The 12,866-nt window shown below is 51.0% G+C and overlaps 44 non-coding genes across 44 annotated transcripts; 23 read left to right on the top strand and 21 right to left on the bottom strand.

Moving 5' to 3' along the window:
• Positions 1-187: 187 nt before the first annotated feature.
• Positions 188-261, top strand: TRNAN-GUU (transfer RNA asparagine (anticodon GUU)). The gene has a single exon. It is a non-coding gene; the product is annotated as a tRNA-Asn (tRNA).
• A 245-nt stretch (positions 262-506) lies between these two features.
• On the bottom strand, positions 507-593 carry TRNAY-GUA (transfer RNA tyrosine (anticodon GUA)). The gene is given in 2 exon segments: positions 507-542; positions 557-593. It is a non-coding gene; the product is annotated as a tRNA-Tyr (tRNA).
• Positions 594-987: 394 nt separating this feature from the next.
• On the top strand, positions 988-1,061 carry TRNAV-AAC (transfer RNA valine (anticodon AAC)). The gene has a single exon. It is a non-coding gene; the product is annotated as a tRNA-Val (tRNA).
• Positions 1,062-1,182: 121 nt separating this feature from the next.
• Positions 1,183-1,256, top strand: TRNAV-CAC (transfer RNA valine (anticodon CAC)). Its single transcript has one exon. It is a non-coding gene; the product is annotated as a tRNA-Val (tRNA).
• Positions 1,257-1,602: 346 nt separating this feature from the next.
• On the bottom strand, positions 1,603-1,674 carry TRNAM-CAU (transfer RNA methionine (anticodon CAU)). Its single transcript has one exon. It is a non-coding gene; the product is annotated as a tRNA-Met (tRNA).
• Positions 1,675-1,865: 191 nt separating this feature from the next.
• Positions 1,866-1,939, top strand: TRNAN-GUU (transfer RNA asparagine (anticodon GUU)). The gene has a single exon. It is a non-coding gene; the product is annotated as a tRNA-Asn (tRNA).
• Positions 1,940-2,185: 246 nt separating this feature from the next.
• TRNAY-GUA (transfer RNA tyrosine (anticodon GUA)) lies at positions 2,186-2,272 on the bottom strand. The gene is given in 2 exon segments: positions 2,186-2,221; positions 2,236-2,272. It is a non-coding gene; the product is annotated as a tRNA-Tyr (tRNA).
• Positions 2,273-2,354: 82 nt separating this feature from the next.
• On the bottom strand, positions 2,355-2,427 carry TRNAA-AGC (transfer RNA alanine (anticodon AGC)). Its single transcript has one exon. It is a non-coding gene; the product is annotated as a tRNA-Ala (tRNA).
• A 241-nt stretch (positions 2,428-2,668) lies between these two features.
• TRNAV-AAC (transfer RNA valine (anticodon AAC)) lies at positions 2,669-2,741 on the top strand. Its single transcript has one exon. It is a non-coding gene; the product is annotated as a tRNA-Val (tRNA).
• Positions 2,742-2,863: 122 nt separating this feature from the next.
• Positions 2,864-2,935, top strand: TRNAV-CAC (transfer RNA valine (anticodon CAC)). Its single transcript has one exon. It is a non-coding gene; the product is annotated as a tRNA-Val (tRNA).
• Positions 2,936-3,278: 343 nt separating this feature from the next.
• Positions 3,279-3,350, bottom strand: TRNAM-CAU (transfer RNA methionine (anticodon CAU)). The gene has a single exon. It is a non-coding gene; the product is annotated as a tRNA-Met (tRNA).
• Positions 3,351-3,541: 191 nt separating this feature from the next.
• TRNAN-GUU (transfer RNA asparagine (anticodon GUU)) lies at positions 3,542-3,615 on the top strand. The gene has a single exon. It is a non-coding gene; the product is annotated as a tRNA-Asn (tRNA).
• Positions 3,616-3,859: 244 nt separating this feature from the next.
• On the bottom strand, positions 3,860-3,947 carry TRNAY-GUA (transfer RNA tyrosine (anticodon GUA)). The gene is given in 2 exon segments: positions 3,860-3,895; positions 3,911-3,947. It is a non-coding gene; the product is annotated as a tRNA-Tyr (tRNA).
• An 82-nt stretch (positions 3,948-4,029) lies between these two features.
• TRNAA-AGC (transfer RNA alanine (anticodon AGC)) lies at positions 4,030-4,102 on the bottom strand. The gene has a single exon. It is a non-coding gene; the product is annotated as a tRNA-Ala (tRNA).
• Positions 4,103-4,343: 241 nt separating this feature from the next.
• Positions 4,344-4,416, top strand: TRNAV-AAC (transfer RNA valine (anticodon AAC)). Its single transcript has one exon. It is a non-coding gene; the product is annotated as a tRNA-Val (tRNA).
• Positions 4,417-4,537: 121 nt separating this feature from the next.
• On the top strand, positions 4,538-4,611 carry TRNAV-CAC (transfer RNA valine (anticodon CAC)). Its single transcript has one exon. It is a non-coding gene; the product is annotated as a tRNA-Val (tRNA).
• Positions 4,612-4,957: 346 nt separating this feature from the next.
• TRNAM-CAU (transfer RNA methionine (anticodon CAU)) lies at positions 4,958-5,029 on the bottom strand. The gene has a single exon. It is a non-coding gene; the product is annotated as a tRNA-Met (tRNA).
• A 191-nt stretch (positions 5,030-5,220) lies between these two features.
• On the top strand, positions 5,221-5,294 carry TRNAN-GUU (transfer RNA asparagine (anticodon GUU)). The gene has a single exon. It is a non-coding gene; the product is annotated as a tRNA-Asn (tRNA).
• Positions 5,295-5,539: 245 nt separating this feature from the next.
• TRNAY-GUA (transfer RNA tyrosine (anticodon GUA)) lies at positions 5,540-5,626 on the bottom strand. The gene is given in 2 exon segments: positions 5,540-5,575; positions 5,590-5,626. It is a non-coding gene; the product is annotated as a tRNA-Tyr (tRNA).
• An 84-nt stretch (positions 5,627-5,710) lies between these two features.
• On the bottom strand, positions 5,711-5,783 carry TRNAA-AGC (transfer RNA alanine (anticodon AGC)). The gene has a single exon. It is a non-coding gene; the product is annotated as a tRNA-Ala (tRNA).
• Positions 5,784-6,024: 241 nt separating this feature from the next.
• TRNAV-AAC (transfer RNA valine (anticodon AAC)) lies at positions 6,025-6,098 on the top strand. Its single transcript has one exon. It is a non-coding gene; the product is annotated as a tRNA-Val (tRNA).
• A 121-nt stretch (positions 6,099-6,219) lies between these two features.
• On the top strand, positions 6,220-6,292 carry TRNAV-CAC (transfer RNA valine (anticodon CAC)). Its single transcript has one exon. It is a non-coding gene; the product is annotated as a tRNA-Val (tRNA).
• Positions 6,293-6,637: 345 nt separating this feature from the next.
• On the bottom strand, positions 6,638-6,709 carry TRNAM-CAU (transfer RNA methionine (anticodon CAU)). Its single transcript has one exon. It is a non-coding gene; the product is annotated as a tRNA-Met (tRNA).
• A 190-nt stretch (positions 6,710-6,899) lies between these two features.
• TRNAN-GUU (transfer RNA asparagine (anticodon GUU)) lies at positions 6,900-6,973 on the top strand. Its single transcript has one exon. It is a non-coding gene; the product is annotated as a tRNA-Asn (tRNA).
• A 245-nt stretch (positions 6,974-7,218) lies between these two features.
• TRNAY-GUA (transfer RNA tyrosine (anticodon GUA)) lies at positions 7,219-7,305 on the bottom strand. Its single transcript is given in 2 exon segments — positions 7,219-7,254; positions 7,269-7,305. It is a non-coding gene; the product is annotated as a tRNA-Tyr (tRNA).
• Positions 7,306-7,387: 82 nt separating this feature from the next.
• TRNAA-AGC (transfer RNA alanine (anticodon AGC)) lies at positions 7,388-7,460 on the bottom strand. The gene has a single exon. It is a non-coding gene; the product is annotated as a tRNA-Ala (tRNA).
• A 239-nt stretch (positions 7,461-7,699) lies between these two features.
• TRNAV-AAC (transfer RNA valine (anticodon AAC)) lies at positions 7,700-7,772 on the top strand. Its single transcript has one exon. It is a non-coding gene; the product is annotated as a tRNA-Val (tRNA).
• Positions 7,773-7,893: 121 nt separating this feature from the next.
• On the top strand, positions 7,894-7,966 carry TRNAV-CAC (transfer RNA valine (anticodon CAC)). Its single transcript has one exon. It is a non-coding gene; the product is annotated as a tRNA-Val (tRNA).
• Positions 7,967-8,312: 346 nt separating this feature from the next.
• Positions 8,313-8,384, bottom strand: TRNAM-CAU (transfer RNA methionine (anticodon CAU)). The gene has a single exon. It is a non-coding gene; the product is annotated as a tRNA-Met (tRNA).
• A 193-nt stretch (positions 8,385-8,577) lies between these two features.
• Positions 8,578-8,651, top strand: TRNAN-GUU (transfer RNA asparagine (anticodon GUU)). The gene has a single exon. It is a non-coding gene; the product is annotated as a tRNA-Asn (tRNA).
• A 243-nt stretch (positions 8,652-8,894) lies between these two features.
• TRNAY-GUA (transfer RNA tyrosine (anticodon GUA)) lies at positions 8,895-8,981 on the bottom strand. The gene is given in 2 exon segments: positions 8,895-8,930; positions 8,945-8,981. It is a non-coding gene; the product is annotated as a tRNA-Tyr (tRNA).
• An 82-nt stretch (positions 8,982-9,063) lies between these two features.
• Positions 9,064-9,136, bottom strand: TRNAA-AGC (transfer RNA alanine (anticodon AGC)). The gene has a single exon. It is a non-coding gene; the product is annotated as a tRNA-Ala (tRNA).
• Positions 9,137-9,380: 244 nt separating this feature from the next.
• On the top strand, positions 9,381-9,455 carry TRNAV-AAC (transfer RNA valine (anticodon AAC)). Its single transcript has one exon. It is a non-coding gene; the product is annotated as a tRNA-Val (tRNA).
• A 123-nt stretch (positions 9,456-9,578) lies between these two features.
• On the top strand, positions 9,579-9,651 carry TRNAV-CAC (transfer RNA valine (anticodon CAC)). The gene has a single exon. It is a non-coding gene; the product is annotated as a tRNA-Val (tRNA).
• A 616-nt stretch (positions 9,652-10,267) lies between these two features.
• On the top strand, positions 10,268-10,342 carry TRNAN-GUU (transfer RNA asparagine (anticodon GUU)). The gene has a single exon. It is a non-coding gene; the product is annotated as a tRNA-Asn (tRNA).
• A 245-nt stretch (positions 10,343-10,587) lies between these two features.
• On the bottom strand, positions 10,588-10,674 carry TRNAY-GUA (transfer RNA tyrosine (anticodon GUA)). The gene is given in 2 exon segments: positions 10,588-10,623; positions 10,638-10,674. It is a non-coding gene; the product is annotated as a tRNA-Tyr (tRNA).
• Positions 10,675-10,756: 82 nt separating this feature from the next.
• Positions 10,757-10,829, bottom strand: TRNAA-AGC (transfer RNA alanine (anticodon AGC)). The gene has a single exon. It is a non-coding gene; the product is annotated as a tRNA-Ala (tRNA).
• A 241-nt stretch (positions 10,830-11,070) lies between these two features.
• On the top strand, positions 11,071-11,143 carry TRNAV-AAC (transfer RNA valine (anticodon AAC)). The gene has a single exon. It is a non-coding gene; the product is annotated as a tRNA-Val (tRNA).
• A 121-nt stretch (positions 11,144-11,264) lies between these two features.
• On the top strand, positions 11,265-11,337 carry TRNAV-CAC (transfer RNA valine (anticodon CAC)). Its single transcript has one exon. It is a non-coding gene; the product is annotated as a tRNA-Val (tRNA).
• A 345-nt stretch (positions 11,338-11,682) lies between these two features.
• Positions 11,683-11,754, bottom strand: TRNAM-CAU (transfer RNA methionine (anticodon CAU)). Its single transcript has one exon. It is a non-coding gene; the product is annotated as a tRNA-Met (tRNA).
• A 191-nt stretch (positions 11,755-11,945) lies between these two features.
• On the top strand, positions 11,946-12,019 carry TRNAN-GUU (transfer RNA asparagine (anticodon GUU)). Its single transcript has one exon. It is a non-coding gene; the product is annotated as a tRNA-Asn (tRNA).
• Positions 12,020-12,264: 245 nt separating this feature from the next.
• Positions 12,265-12,351, bottom strand: TRNAY-GUA (transfer RNA tyrosine (anticodon GUA)). Its single transcript is given in 2 exon segments — positions 12,265-12,300; positions 12,315-12,351. It is a non-coding gene; the product is annotated as a tRNA-Tyr (tRNA).
• Positions 12,352-12,433: 82 nt separating this feature from the next.
• Positions 12,434-12,506, bottom strand: TRNAA-AGC (transfer RNA alanine (anticodon AGC)). Its single transcript has one exon. It is a non-coding gene; the product is annotated as a tRNA-Ala (tRNA).
• Positions 12,507-12,747: 241 nt separating this feature from the next.
• TRNAV-AAC (transfer RNA valine (anticodon AAC)) lies at positions 12,748-12,820 on the top strand. Its single transcript has one exon. It is a non-coding gene; the product is annotated as a tRNA-Val (tRNA).
• Positions 12,821-12,866: the final 46 nt, after the last annotated feature.

The raw sequence follows: 12,866 nt of genomic DNA, 5'->3' as shown, positions 1-12,866 counted from the left end.
CTCAGGAGGTTAGGAAGGCGGGGAAGAGAAGCCGAAATAGGTGGCCTCTGGCTACCATGCGCCAGCAAGTATAGCCATTTGTTAAAGGCCAGGGCCCCCCCTTGAGGCTGTTTTCCTTTTTCGATATTATTGAGTCAAAGGTCATGTGACCTGGCTGGGGCTTTGAGCAATTGCGTGCAGCAACGGTGTCTCTGTGGCGCAATCGGTTAGCGTGTTCGGCTGTTAACCGAAAGGTTGGTGGTTCGAGTCCACCCAGGGACGATGGCCTAATTTTCTTTGGCTTTCAGGGCACAGCGAAAGGCCCTCCTTTGGCAGGCCTGAGCTGCACTCCCAACTGAGAGCTTGGATGTGGTGTCTGTTTTAAATTCCTCAGACTGGGAGCACAGCTCTCTTAAAAGGGTGTTTTAAGGTAGTAGAGGAAGAGCGCAGCCAGAATGTGTGTTTCAGCTGCTCGAAAGGTCCAACACGAAAGGATGCACCCGCCTCCCTCCCCCCAAAGAAAAAGGTCCTTCGAGCCGGAATCGAACCAGCGACCTAAGGATTGCTAATGTTTTTACTACAGTCCTCCGCTCTACCAGCTGAGCTATCGAAGGCTTGGCCGGCCTTTGCTCGCCTACCTCCTAGGCTTGTCAAAGAGTGGCATGAGAAAAGGCATTTGAAAAAGTCAAAAGGTTATGGAGGATGCGGGCATCGATCCCGCTACCTCTCGCATGCTAGCGAGCGCTCTACCATTTGAGCTAATCCCCCTCTCACGTCCGTTCACTTTGGCCATCATCCCACCACGCTGTGACTTAAATAACCAGTTTTTTTTTGTTTTTTTTTGTTTTGTTTTTTTAAGTGTGCATCCCAATCGCCACAAGTAAGAAACTATTGGGAAGCTGACAGGACTTGGGGCAGCCTGGGATGGTCCCCAGTTTAAAGTACGTTCCTTCCTTTTTCAAACTTGTGTTGTTCGCTTGCGAGGAAAGCTGCGTTGGCCTCCGCCGAGTTTCTGTAGTGTAGTGGTCATCACGTTCGCCTAACACGCGAAAGGTCCCCCGGTTCGAAACCGGGCAGAAACATTGGTTTGGGTACCCTTTTGATCCAGGGACAAACCTTTTTACTTCGAAGCCCCAGTTTTCCTCCGCTCGGTTTGAATACTGGCGGCTGGCTCGCCATAGCGGTGCCTGTCTCAACAGGCAGGTTTCTGTAGTGTAGCGGTTATCACGTTCGCCTCACACGCGAAAGGTCCCCGGTTTCGAACCGGGGAAGAAACACAGTTTCTTTTGCAGCCTTTTGGCTACCCCACTACGTAGCCAAAAGCACCAACACGTGAAATATTCCGGCTTCGAAACCGGGCAGAAGCATGGTGCTTCTGGAAGAAATTTTTGGCTACCCCACTAGTGCAACACAAAACCTTCTTTGCGCAAGCAGGTGATATTTGCTTGCAACAAGGCTTTTTAGACACAGCCACATACTTGTCCAGTTTGTCTTGTTGGAGATATTGAAGACAGGTGTTTGGCAACGAGCAAGAGGCGGCTGATGAATCGGCCCCCACTCTCCTAGATTTTAAGCAGAAACTTCTGGGGAATTGTACTTGCGGGGTTTGTAAAAGTGAGCTCTTAGCAGAGGATGGTTTCGATCCATCGACCTCTGGGTTATGGGCCCAGCACGCTTCCGCTGCGCCACTCTGCTGCTGCTCAGGAGGTTAGGAAGGCGGGGAAGAGAAGCCGAAATAGGTGGCCTCTGGCTACCATGCGCCAGCAAGTATAGCCATTTGTTAAAGGCCAGGGCCCCCCCTTGAGGCTGTTTTCCTTTTTCGATATTATTGAGTCAAAGGTCATGTGACCTGGCTGGGGCTTTGAGCAATTGCGTGCAGCAACGGTGTCTCTGTGGCGCAATCGGTTAGCGCGTTCGGCTGTTAACCGAAAGGTTGGTGGTTCGAGTCCACCCAGGGACGATGGCCTAATTTTCTTTGGCTTTCAGGGCACAGCGAAAGGCCCTCCTTTGGCAGGCCTGAGCTGCACTCCCAACTGAGAGCTTGGATGTGGTGTCTGTTTTAAATTCCTCAGACTGGGAGCACAGCTCTCTTAAAAGGGTGTTTTAAGGTAGTAGAGGAAGAGCGCAGGCCAGAATGTGTGTTTCAGCTGCTCGAAAGGTCCAACACGAAAGGATGCACCCGCCTCCCTCCCCCCAAAGAAAAAGGTCCTTCGAGCCGGAATCGAACCAGCGACCTAAGGATTGCTAATGTTTTTACTACAGTCCTCCGCTCTACCAGCTGAGCTATCGAAGGCTTGGCCGGCCTTTGCTCGCCTACCTCCTAGGCTTGTCAAAGAGTGGCATGAGAAAAGGCATTTGAAAAAGTCAAAAGGTTATGGAGGATGCGGGCATCGATCCCGCTACCTCTCGCATGCTAAGCGAGCGCTCTACCATTTGAGCTAATCCCCCTCTCACGTCCGTTCACTTTGGCCATCATCCCACCACGCTGTGACTTAAATAACCAGTTTTTTTTTGTTTTTTTTTGTTTTGTTTTTTTAAGTGTGCATCCCAATCGCCACAAGTAAGAAACTATTGGGAAGCTGACAGGACTTGGGGCAGCCTGGGATGGTCCCCAGTTTAAAGTACGTTCCTTCCTTTTTTCAAACTTGTGTTGTTCGCTTGCGAGGAAAGCTGCGTTGGCCTCCGCCGAGTTTCTGTAGTGTAGTGGTCATCACGTTCGCCTAACACGCGAAAGGTCCCCGGTTCGAAACCGGGCAGAAACATTGGTTTGGGTACCCTTTTGATCCAGGGACAAACCTTTTTACTTCGAAGCCCCAGTTTTTCCTCCGCTCGGTTTGAATACTGGCGGCTGGCTCGCCATAGCGGTGCCTGTCTCAACAGGCAGGTTTCTGTAGTGTAGCGGTTATCACGTTCGCCTCACACGCGAAAGGTCCCCGGTTCGAAACCGGCAGAAACACAGTTCTTTTGCAGCCTTTTGGCTACCCACTACGTAGCCAAAAGCACCAACACGTGAAATATTCCGGCTTCGAAACCGGGCAGAAGCATGGTGCTTCTGGAAGAAATTTTGGCTACCCCACTAGTGCAACACAAAACCTTCTTTGCGCAAGCAGGTGATATTTGCTTGCAACAAGGCTTTTTAGACACAGCCACATACTTGTCCAGTTTGTCTTGTTGGAGATATTGAAGACAGGTGTTTGGCAACGAGCAAGAGGCGGCTGATGAATCGGCCCCCACTCTCCTAGATTTTAAGCAGAAACTTCTGGGGAATTGTACTTGCGGGGTTTGTAAAAGTGAGCTCTTAGCAGAGGATGGTTTCGATCCATCGACCTCTGGGTTATGGGCCCAGCACGCTTCCGCTGCGCCACTCTGCTGCTGCTCAGGAGGTTAGGAAGGCGGGGAAGAGAAGCCGAAATAGGTGGCCTCTGGCTACCATGCGCCAGCAAGTATAGCCATTTGTTAAAGGCCAGGGCCCCCCCTTGAGGCTGTTTTCCTTTTTCGATATTATTGAGTCAAAGGTCATGTGACCTGGCTGGGGCTTTGAGCAATTGCGTGCAGCAACGGTGTCTCTGTGGCGCAATCGGTTAGCGTGTTCGGCTGTTAACCGAAAGGTTGGTGGTTCGAGTCCACCCAGGGACGATGGCCTAATTTTCTTTGGCTTTCAGGGCACAGCGAAAGGCCCTCCTTTGGCAGGCCTGAGCTGCACTCCCAACTGAGAGCTTGGATGTGGTGTCTGTTTTAAATTCCTCAGACTGGGAGCACAGCTCTCTTAAAAGGGTGTTTTAAGGTAGTAGAGGAAGAGCGCAGCCAGAATGTGTGTTTCAGCTGCTCGAAAGGTCCAACACGAAAGGATGCACCCGCCTCCCTCCCCCCAAAGAAAAGGTCCTTCGAGCCGGAATCGAACCAGCGACCTAAGGATTGCTAATGTTTTTTACTACAGTCCTCCGCTCTACCAGCTGAGCTATCGAAGGCTTGGCTGGCCTTTGCTCGCCTACCTCCTAGGCTTGTCAAAGAGTGGCATGAGAAAAGGCATTTGAAAAAGTCAAAAGGTTATGGAGGATGCGGGCATCGATCCCGCTACCTCTCGCATGCTAAGCGAGCGCTCTACCATTTGAGCTAATCCCCCTCTCACGTCCGTTCACTTTGGCCATCATCCCACCACGCTGTGACTTAAATAACCAGTTTTTTTTTGTTTTTTTTTGTTTTGTTTTTTAAAGTGTGCATCCCAATCGCCACAAGTAAGAAACTATTGGGAAGCTGACAGGACTTGGGGCAGCCTGGGATGGTCCCCAGTTTAAAGTACGTTCCTTCCTTTTTTCAAACTTGTGTTGTTCGCTTGCGAGGAAAGCTGCGTTGGCCTCCGCCGAGTTTCTGTAGTGTAGTGGTCATCACGTTCGCCTAACACGCGAAAGGTCCCCGGTTCGAAACCGGGCAGAAACATTGGTTTGGGTACCCTTTTGATCCAGGGACAAACCTTTTTACTTCGAAGCCCCAGTTTTCCTCCGCTCGGTTTGAATACTGGCGGCTGGCTCGCCATAGCGGTGCCTGTCTCAACAGGCAGGTTTCTGTAGTGTAGCGGTTATCACGTTCGCCTCACACGCGAAAGGTCCCCCGGTTCGAAACCGGGCAGAAACACAGTTCTTTTGCAGCCTTTTGGCTACCCCACTACGTAGCCAAAAGCACCAACACGTGAAATATTCCGGCTTCGAAACCGGGCAGAAGCATGGTGCTTCTGGAAGAAATTTTTGGCTACCCCACTAGTGCAACACAAAACCTTCTTTGCGCAAGCAGGTGATATTTGCTTGCAACAAGGCTTTTTAGACACAGCCACATACTTGTCCAGTTTGTCTTGTTGGAGATATTGAAGACAGGTGTTTGGCAACGAGCAAGAGGCGGCTGATGAATCGGCCCCCCACTCTCCTAGATTTTAAGCAGAAACTTCTGGGGAATTGTACTTGCGGGGTTTGTAAAAGTGAGCTCTTAGCAGAGGATGGTTTCGATCCATCGACCTCTGGGTTATGGGCCCAGCACGCTTCCGCTGCGCCACTCTGCTGCTGCTCAGGAGGTTAGGAAGGCGGGGAAGAGAAGCCGAAATAGGTGGCCTCTGGCTACCATGCGCCAGCAAGTATAGCCATTTGTTAAAGGCCAGGGCCCCCCCTTGAGGCTGTTTTCCTTTTTCGATATTATTGAGTCAAAGGTCATGTGACCTGGCTGGGGCTTTGAGCAATTGCGTGCAGCAACGGTGTCTCTGTGGCGCAATCGGTTAGCGTGTTCGGCTGTTAACCGAAAGGTTGGTGGTTCGAGTCCACCCAGGGACGATGGCCTAATTTTCTTTGGCTTTCAGGGCACAGCGAAAGGCCCTCCTTTGGCAGGCCTGAGCTGCACTCCCAACTGAGAGCTTGGATGTGGTGTCTGTTTTAAATTCCTCAGACTGGGAGCACAGCTCTCTTAAAAGGGTGTTTTAAAGGTAGTAGAGGAAGAGCGCAGCCAGAATGTGTGTTCAGCTGCTCGAAAGGTCCAACACGAAAGGATGCACCCGCCTCCCTCCCCCCAAAGAAAAAGGTCCTTCGAGCCGGAATCGAACCAGCGACCTAAGGATTGCTAATGTTTTTACTACAGTCCTCCGCTCTACCAGCTGAGCTATCGAAGGCTTGGCCGGCCTTTGCTCGCCTACCTCCTAGGCTTGTCAAAGAGTGGCATGAGAAAAAGGCATTTGAAAAAAGTCAAAAGGTTATGGAGGATGCGGGCATCGATCCCGCTACCTCTCGCATGCTAAGCGAGCGCTCTACCATTTGAGCTAATCCCCCTCTCACGTCCGTTCACTTTGGCCATCATCCCACCACGCTGTGACTTAAATAACCAGTTTTTTTTTGTTTTTTTTTGTTTTGTTTTTTTAAGTGTGCATCCCAATCGCCACAAGTAAGAAACTATTGGGAAGCTGACAGGACTTGGGGCAGCCTGGGATGGTCCCCAGTTTAAAGTACGTTCCTTCCTTTTTTCAAACTTGTGTTGTTCGCTTGCGAGGAAAGCTGCGTTGGCCTCCGCCGAGTTTTCTGTAGTGTAGTGGTCATCACGTTCGCCTAACACGCGAAAGGTCCCCGGTTCGAAACCGGGCAGAAACATTGGTTTGGGTACCCTTTTGATCCAGGGACAAACCTTTTTACTTCGAAGCCCCAGTTTTCCTCCGCTCGGTTTGAATACTGGCGGCTGGCTCGCCATAGCGGTGCCTGTCTCAACAGGCAGGTTTCTGTAGTGTAGCGGTTATCACGTTCGCCTCACACGCGAAAGGTCCCCGGTTCGAAACCGGGCAGAAACACAGTTCTTTTGCAGCCTTTTGGCTACCCCACTACGTAGCCAAAAGCACCAACACGTGAAATATTCCGGCTTCGAAACCGGGCAGAAGCATGGTGCTTCTGGAAGAAATTTTTGGCTACCCCACTAGTGCAACACAAAACCTTCTTTGCGCAAGCAGGTGATATTTGCTTGCAACAAGGCTTTTTAGACACAGCCACATACTTGTCCAGTTTGTCTTGTTGGAGATATTGAAGACAGGTGTTTGGCAACGAGCAAGAGGCGGCTGATGAATCGGCCCCCACTCTCCTAGATTTTAAGCAGAAACTTCTGGGGAATTGTACTTGCGGGGTTTGTAAAAGTGAGCTCTTAGCAGAGGATGGTTTCGATCCATCGACCTCTGGGTTATGGGCCCAGCACGCTTCCGCTGCGCCACTCTGCTGCTGCTCAGGAGGTTAGGAAGGCGGGGAAGAGAAGCCGAAATAGGTGGCCTCTGGCTACCATGCGCCAGCAAGTATAGCCATTTGTTAAAGGCCAGGGCCCCCCCTTGAGGCTGTTTTCCTTTTTCGATATTATTGAGTCAAAGGTCATGTGACCTGGCTGGGGCTTGAGCAATTGCGTGCAGCAACGGTGTCTCTGTGGCGCAATCGGTTAGCGTGTTCGGCTGTTAACCGAAAGGTTGGTGGTTCGAGTCCACCCAGGGACGATGGCCTAATTTTCTTTGGCTTTCAGGGCACAGCGAAAGGCCCTCCTTTGGCAGGCCTGAGCTGCACTCCCAACTGAGAGCTTGGATGTGGTGTCTGTTTTAAATTCCTCAGACTGGGAGCACAGCTCTCTTAAAAGGGTGTTTTAAGGTAGTAGAGGAAGAGCGCAGCCAGAATGTGTGTTTCAGCTGCTCGAAAGGTCCAACACGAAAGGATGCACCCGCCTCCCTCCCCCCAAAGAAAAAGGTCCTTCGAGCCGGAATCGAACCAGCGACCTAAGGATTGCTAATGTTTTTACTACAGTCCTCCGCTCTACCAGCTGAGCTATCGAAGGCTTGGCCGGCCTTTGCTCGCCTACCTCCTAGGCTTGTCAAAGAGTGGCATGAGAAAAGGCATTTGAAAAAGTCAAAAGGTTATGGAGGATGCGGGCATCGATCCCGCTACCCTCTCGCATGCTAAGCGAGCGCTCTACCATTGAGCTAATCCCCCTCTCACGTCCGTTCACTTTGGCCATCATCCCACCACGCTGTGACTTAAATAACCAGTTTTTTTTTGTTTTTTTTGTTTTGTTTTTTTAAGTGTGCATCCCAATCGCCACAAGTAAGAAACTATTGGGAAGCTGACAGGACTTGGGGCAGCCTGGGATGGTCCCCAGTTTAAAGTACGTTCCTTCCTTTTTCAAACTTGTGTTGTTCGCTTGCGAGGAAAGCTGCGTTGGCCTCCGCCGAGTTTCTGTAGTGTAGTGGTCATCACGTTCGCCTAACACGCGAAAGGTCCCCGGTTCGAAACCGGGCAGAAACATTGGGTTGGGTACCCTTTTGATCCAGGGACAAACCTTTTTACTTCGAAGCCCCAGTTTTCCTCCGCTCGGTTTGAATACTGGCGGCTGGCTCGCCATAGCGGTGCCTGTCTCAACAGGCAGGTTTCTGTAGTGTAGCGGTTATCACGTTCGCCTCACACGCGAAAGGTCCCCGGTTCGAAACCGGGCAGAAACACAGTTCTTTTGCAGCCTTTTGGCTACCCCACTACGTAGCCAAAAGCACCAACACGTGAAAAGGTCCCCGGTTCGAAACCGGGCAGAAGCATGGTGCTTCTGGAAGAAATTTTTGGCTACCCCACTAGTGCAACACAAAACCTTCTTTGCGCAAGCAGGTGATATTTGCTTGCAACAAGGCTTTTTAGACACAGCCACATACTTGTCCAGTTTGTCTTGTTGGAGATATTGAAGACAGGTGTTTGGCAACGAGCAAGAGGCGGCTGATGAATCGGCCCCCACTCTCCTAGATTTTAAGCAGAAACTTCTGGGGAATTGTACTTGCGGGGTTTGTAAAAGTGAGCTCTTAGCAGAGGATGGTTTCGATCCATCGACCTCTGGGTTATGGGCCCAGCACGCTTCCGCTGCGCCACTCTGCCTGCTGCTCAGGAGGTTAGGAAGGGCGGGGAAGAGAAGCCGAAATAGGTGGCCTCTGGCTACCATGCGCCAGCAAGTATAGCCATTTGTTAAAGGCCAGGGCCCCCCCTTGAGGCTGTTTTCCTTTTTCGATATTATTGAGTCAAAGGTCATGTGACCTGGCTGGGGCTTTGAGCAATTGCGTGCAGCAACGGTGTCTCTGTGGCGCAATCGGTTAGCGCGTTCGGCTGTTAACCGAAAGGTTGGTGGTTCGAGTCCACCCAGGGACGATGGCCTAATTTTCTTTGGCTTTCAGGGCACAGCGAAAGGCCCTCCTTTGGCAGGCCTGAGCTGCACTCCCAACTGAGAGCTTGGATGTGGTGTCTGTTTTAATTCCTCAGACTGGGAGCACAGCTCTCTTAAAAGGGTGTTTTAAGGTAGTAGAGGAAGAGCGCAGCCAGAATGTGTGTTTCAGCTGCTCGAAAGGTCCAACACGAAAGGATGCACCCGCCTCCCTCCCCCAAAGAAAAAGGTCCTTCGAGCCGGAATCGAACCAGCGACCTAAGGATTGCTAATGTTTTTACTACAGTCCTCCGCTCTACCAGCTGAGCTATCGAAGGCTTGGCCGGCCTTTGCTCGCCTACCTCCTAGGCTTGTCAAAGAGTGGCATGAGAAAAGGCATTTGAAAAAGTCAAAAGGTTATGGAGGATGCGGGCATCGATCCCGCTACCTCTCGCATGCTAAGCGAGCGCTCTACCATTTGAGCTAATCCCCCTCTCACGTCCGTTCACTTTGGCCATCATCCCACCACGCTGTGACTTAAATAACCAGTTTTTTTTGTTTTTTTTTGTTTTGTTTTTTTAAGTGTGCATCCCAATCGCCACAAGTAAGAAAACTATTGGGAAGCTGACAGGACTTGGGGCAGCCTGGGAATGGTCCCCAGTTTAAAGTACGTTCCTTCCTTTTTTCAAACTTGTGTTGTTCGCTCGCTGAGGAAAGCCTGCGTTGGCCTCCGCCGAGTTTCTGTAGTGTAGTGGTCATCACGTTCGCCTAACACGGCGAAAGGTCCCCAGGTTCGAAACCGGGCAGAAACATTGGTTTGGGTACCCCTTTTGATCCAGGGACAAACCTTTTTTACTTCGAAGCCCCAGTTTTCCTCCGCTCGGTTTGAATACTGGCGGCTGGCTCGCCATAGCGGTGCCTGTCTCAACAGGCAGGTTTCTGTAGTGTAGCGGTTATCACGTTCGCCTCACACGCGAAAGGTCCCCGGTTCGAAACCGGGCAGAAACACAGTTCTTTTGGCAGCCTTTTGGCTACCCCACTACGTAGCCAAAAGCACCAACACGTGAAATATTCCGGCTTCGAAACCGGGCAGAAAGCATGGTGCTTCTGGAAGAAATTTTTGGCTACCCCACTAGTGCAACACAAAACCTTCTTTGCGCAAGCAGGTGATATTTGCTTGCAACAAGGCTTTTTAGACACAGCCACATACTTGTCCAGTTTGTCTTGTTGGAGATATTGAAGACAGGTGTTTGGCAACGAGCAAGAGGCGGCTGATGAATCGGCCCCCACTCTCCTAGATTTTAAGCAGAAACTTCTGGGGAATTGTACTTGCGGGGTTTGTAAAAGTGAGCTCTTAGCAGAGGATGGTTTCGATCCCATCGACCTCTGGGTTATGGGCCCAGCACGCTTCCGCTGCGCCACTCTGCTGCCTGCTCAGGAGGTTAGGAAGGCGGGGAAGAGAAGCCGAAATAGGTGGCCTCTGGCTACCATGCGCCAGCAAGTATAGCCATTTTGTTAAAGGCCAGGGCCCCACCCTTGAGGCTGTTTTCACTTTTTCGGATATTATTGAGTCAAAGGTCATGTGACCTGGCTGGGGCTGTGAGCAATTGCGTGCAGCAACGGTGTCTCTGTGGCGCAATCGGTTAGCGCTGTTCGGCTGTTAACCGAAAGGTTGGTGGTTCGAGTCCACCCAGGGACGATGGCCTAATTTTCTTTGGCTTTCAGGGCACAGCGAAAGGCCCTCCTTTGGCAGGCCTGAGCTGCACTCCCAACTGAGAGCTTGGATGTGGTGTCTGTTTTAAATTCCTCAGACTGGGAGCACAGCTCTCTTAAAAGGGTGTTTTAAGGTAGTAGAGGAAGAGCGCAGCCAGAATGTGTGTTTCAGCTGCTCGAAAGGTCCAACACGAAAGGATGCACCCGCCTCCCTCCCCCCAAAGAAAAAGGTCCTTCGAGCCGGAATCGAACCAGCGACCTAAGGATTGCTAATGTTTTTACTACAGTCCTCCGCTCTACCAGCTGAGCTATCGAAGGCTTGGCCGGCCTTTGCTCGCCTACCTCCTAGGCTTGTCAAAGAGTGGCATGAGAAAAGGCATTTGAAAAAGTCAAAAGGTTATGGAGGATGCGGGCATCGATCCCGCTACCTCTCGCATGCTAAGCGAGCGCTCTACCATTTGAGCTAATCCCCCTCTCACGTCCGTTCACTTTGGCCATCATCCCACCACGCTGTGACTTAAATAACCAGTTTTTTTTTGTTTTTTTTTGTTTTGTTTTTTTAAGTGTGCATCCCAATCGCCACAAGTAAGAAACTATTGGGAAGCTGACAGGACTTGGGGCAGCCTGGGATGGTCCCCAGTTTAAAGTACTTTCCTTCCTTTTTTCAAACTTGTGTTGTTCGCTCGCGAGGAAAGCTGCGTTGGCCTCCGCCGAGTTTCTGTAGTGTAGTGGTCATCACGTTCGCCTAACACGCGAAAGGTCCCCGGTTCGAAACCGGGCAGAAACATTGGTTTGGGTACCCTTTTGATCCAGGGACAAACCTTTTTACTTCGAAGCCCCAGTTTTCCTCCGCTCGGTTTGAATACTGGCGGCTGGCTCGCCATAGCGGTGCCTGTCTCAACAGGCAGGTTTCTGTAGTGTAGCGGTTATCACGTTCGCCTCACACGCGAAAGGTCCCCGGTTCGAAACCGGGCAGAAACACAGTTCTTTTGCAGCCTTTTGGCTACCCCACTACGTAGCCAAAAGCACCAACACGTGAAATATTCCGGCTTCGAAACCGGGCAGAAGCATGGTGCTTCTGGAAGAAATTTTTGGCTACCCCACTAGTGCAACACAAAACCTTCTTTGCGCAAGCAGGTGATATTTGCTTGCAACAAGGCTTTTTAGACACAGCCACATACTTGTCCAGTTTGTCTTGTTGGAGATATTGAAGACAGGTGTTTGGCAACGAGCAAGAGGCGGCTGATGAATCGGCCCCCACTCTCCTAGATTTTAAGCAGAAACTTCTGGGGAATTGTACTTGCGGGGTTTGTAAAAGTGAGCTCTTAGCAGAGGATGGTTTCGATCCATCGACCTCTGGGTTATGGGCCCAGCACGCTTCCGCTGCGCCACTCTGCTGCTGCTCAGGAGGTTAGGAAGGCGGGGAAGAGAAGCCGAAATAGGTGGCCTCTGGCTACCATGCGCCAGCAAGTATAGCCATTTGTTAAAGGCCAGGGCCCCCCCTTGAGGCTGTTTTCCTTTTTCGATATTATTGAGTCAAAGGTCATGTGACCTGGCTGGGGCTTCGAGCAATTGCGTGCAGCAACGGTGTCTCTGTGGCGCAATCGGTTAGCGCGTTCGGCTGTTAACCGAAAGGTTGGTGGTTCGAGTCCACCCAGGGACGATGGCCTAATTTTCTTTGGCTTTCAGGGCACAGCGAAAGGCCCTCCTTTGGCAGGCCTGAGCTGCACTCCCAACTGAGAGCTTGGATGTGGTGTCTGTTTTAAATTCCTCAGACTGGGAGCACAGCTCTCTTAAAAGGGTGTTTTAAGGTAGTAGAGGAAGAGCGCAGCCAGAATGTGTGTTTCAGCTGCTCGAAAGGTCCAACACGAAAGGATGCACCCGCCTCCCTCCCCCCAAAGAAAAAGGTCCTTCGAGCCGGAATCGAACCAGCGACCTAAGGATTGCTAATGTTTTTACTACAGTCCTCCGCTCTACCAGCTGAGCTATCGAAGGCTTGGCCGGCCTTTGCTCGCCTACCTCCTAGGCTTGTCAAAGAGTGGCATGAGAAAAGGCATTTGAAAAAGTCAAAAGGTTATGGAGGATGCGGGCATCGATCCCGCTACCTCTCGCATGCTAAGCGAGCGCTCTACCATTTGAGCTAATCCCCCTCTCACGTCCGTTCACTTTGGCCATCATCCCACCACGCTGTGACTTAAATAACCAGTTTTTTTTTTTTTTTTTTTGTTTTGTTTTTTTAAGTGTGCATCCCAATCGCCACAAGTAAGAAACTATTGGGAAGCTGACAGGACTTGGGGCAGCCTGGGATGGTCCCCAGTTTAAAGTACTTTCCTTCCTTTTTTCAAACTTGTGTTGTTCGCTCGCGAGGAAAGCTGCGTTGGCCTCCGCCGAGTTTCTGTAGTGTAGTGGTCATCACGTTCGCCTAACACGCGAAAGGTCCCCGGTTCGAAACCGGGCAGAAACCTTGGTTTGGGTACCCTTTTGATCCAGGGACAAAACCTTTTTACTTC

This window comes from Dendropsophus ebraccatus, unplaced genomic scaffold, assembly GCF_027789765.1.
Source record: "Dendropsophus ebraccatus isolate aDenEbr1 unplaced genomic scaffold, aDenEbr1.pat pat_scaffold_804_ctg1, whole genome shotgun sequence".
Classification (NCBI taxonomy): domain Eukaryota; kingdom Metazoa; phylum Chordata; class Amphibia; order Anura; family Hylidae; genus Dendropsophus; species Dendropsophus ebraccatus.
This window is presented reverse-complemented; position numbering and strand designations above follow the sequence as displayed.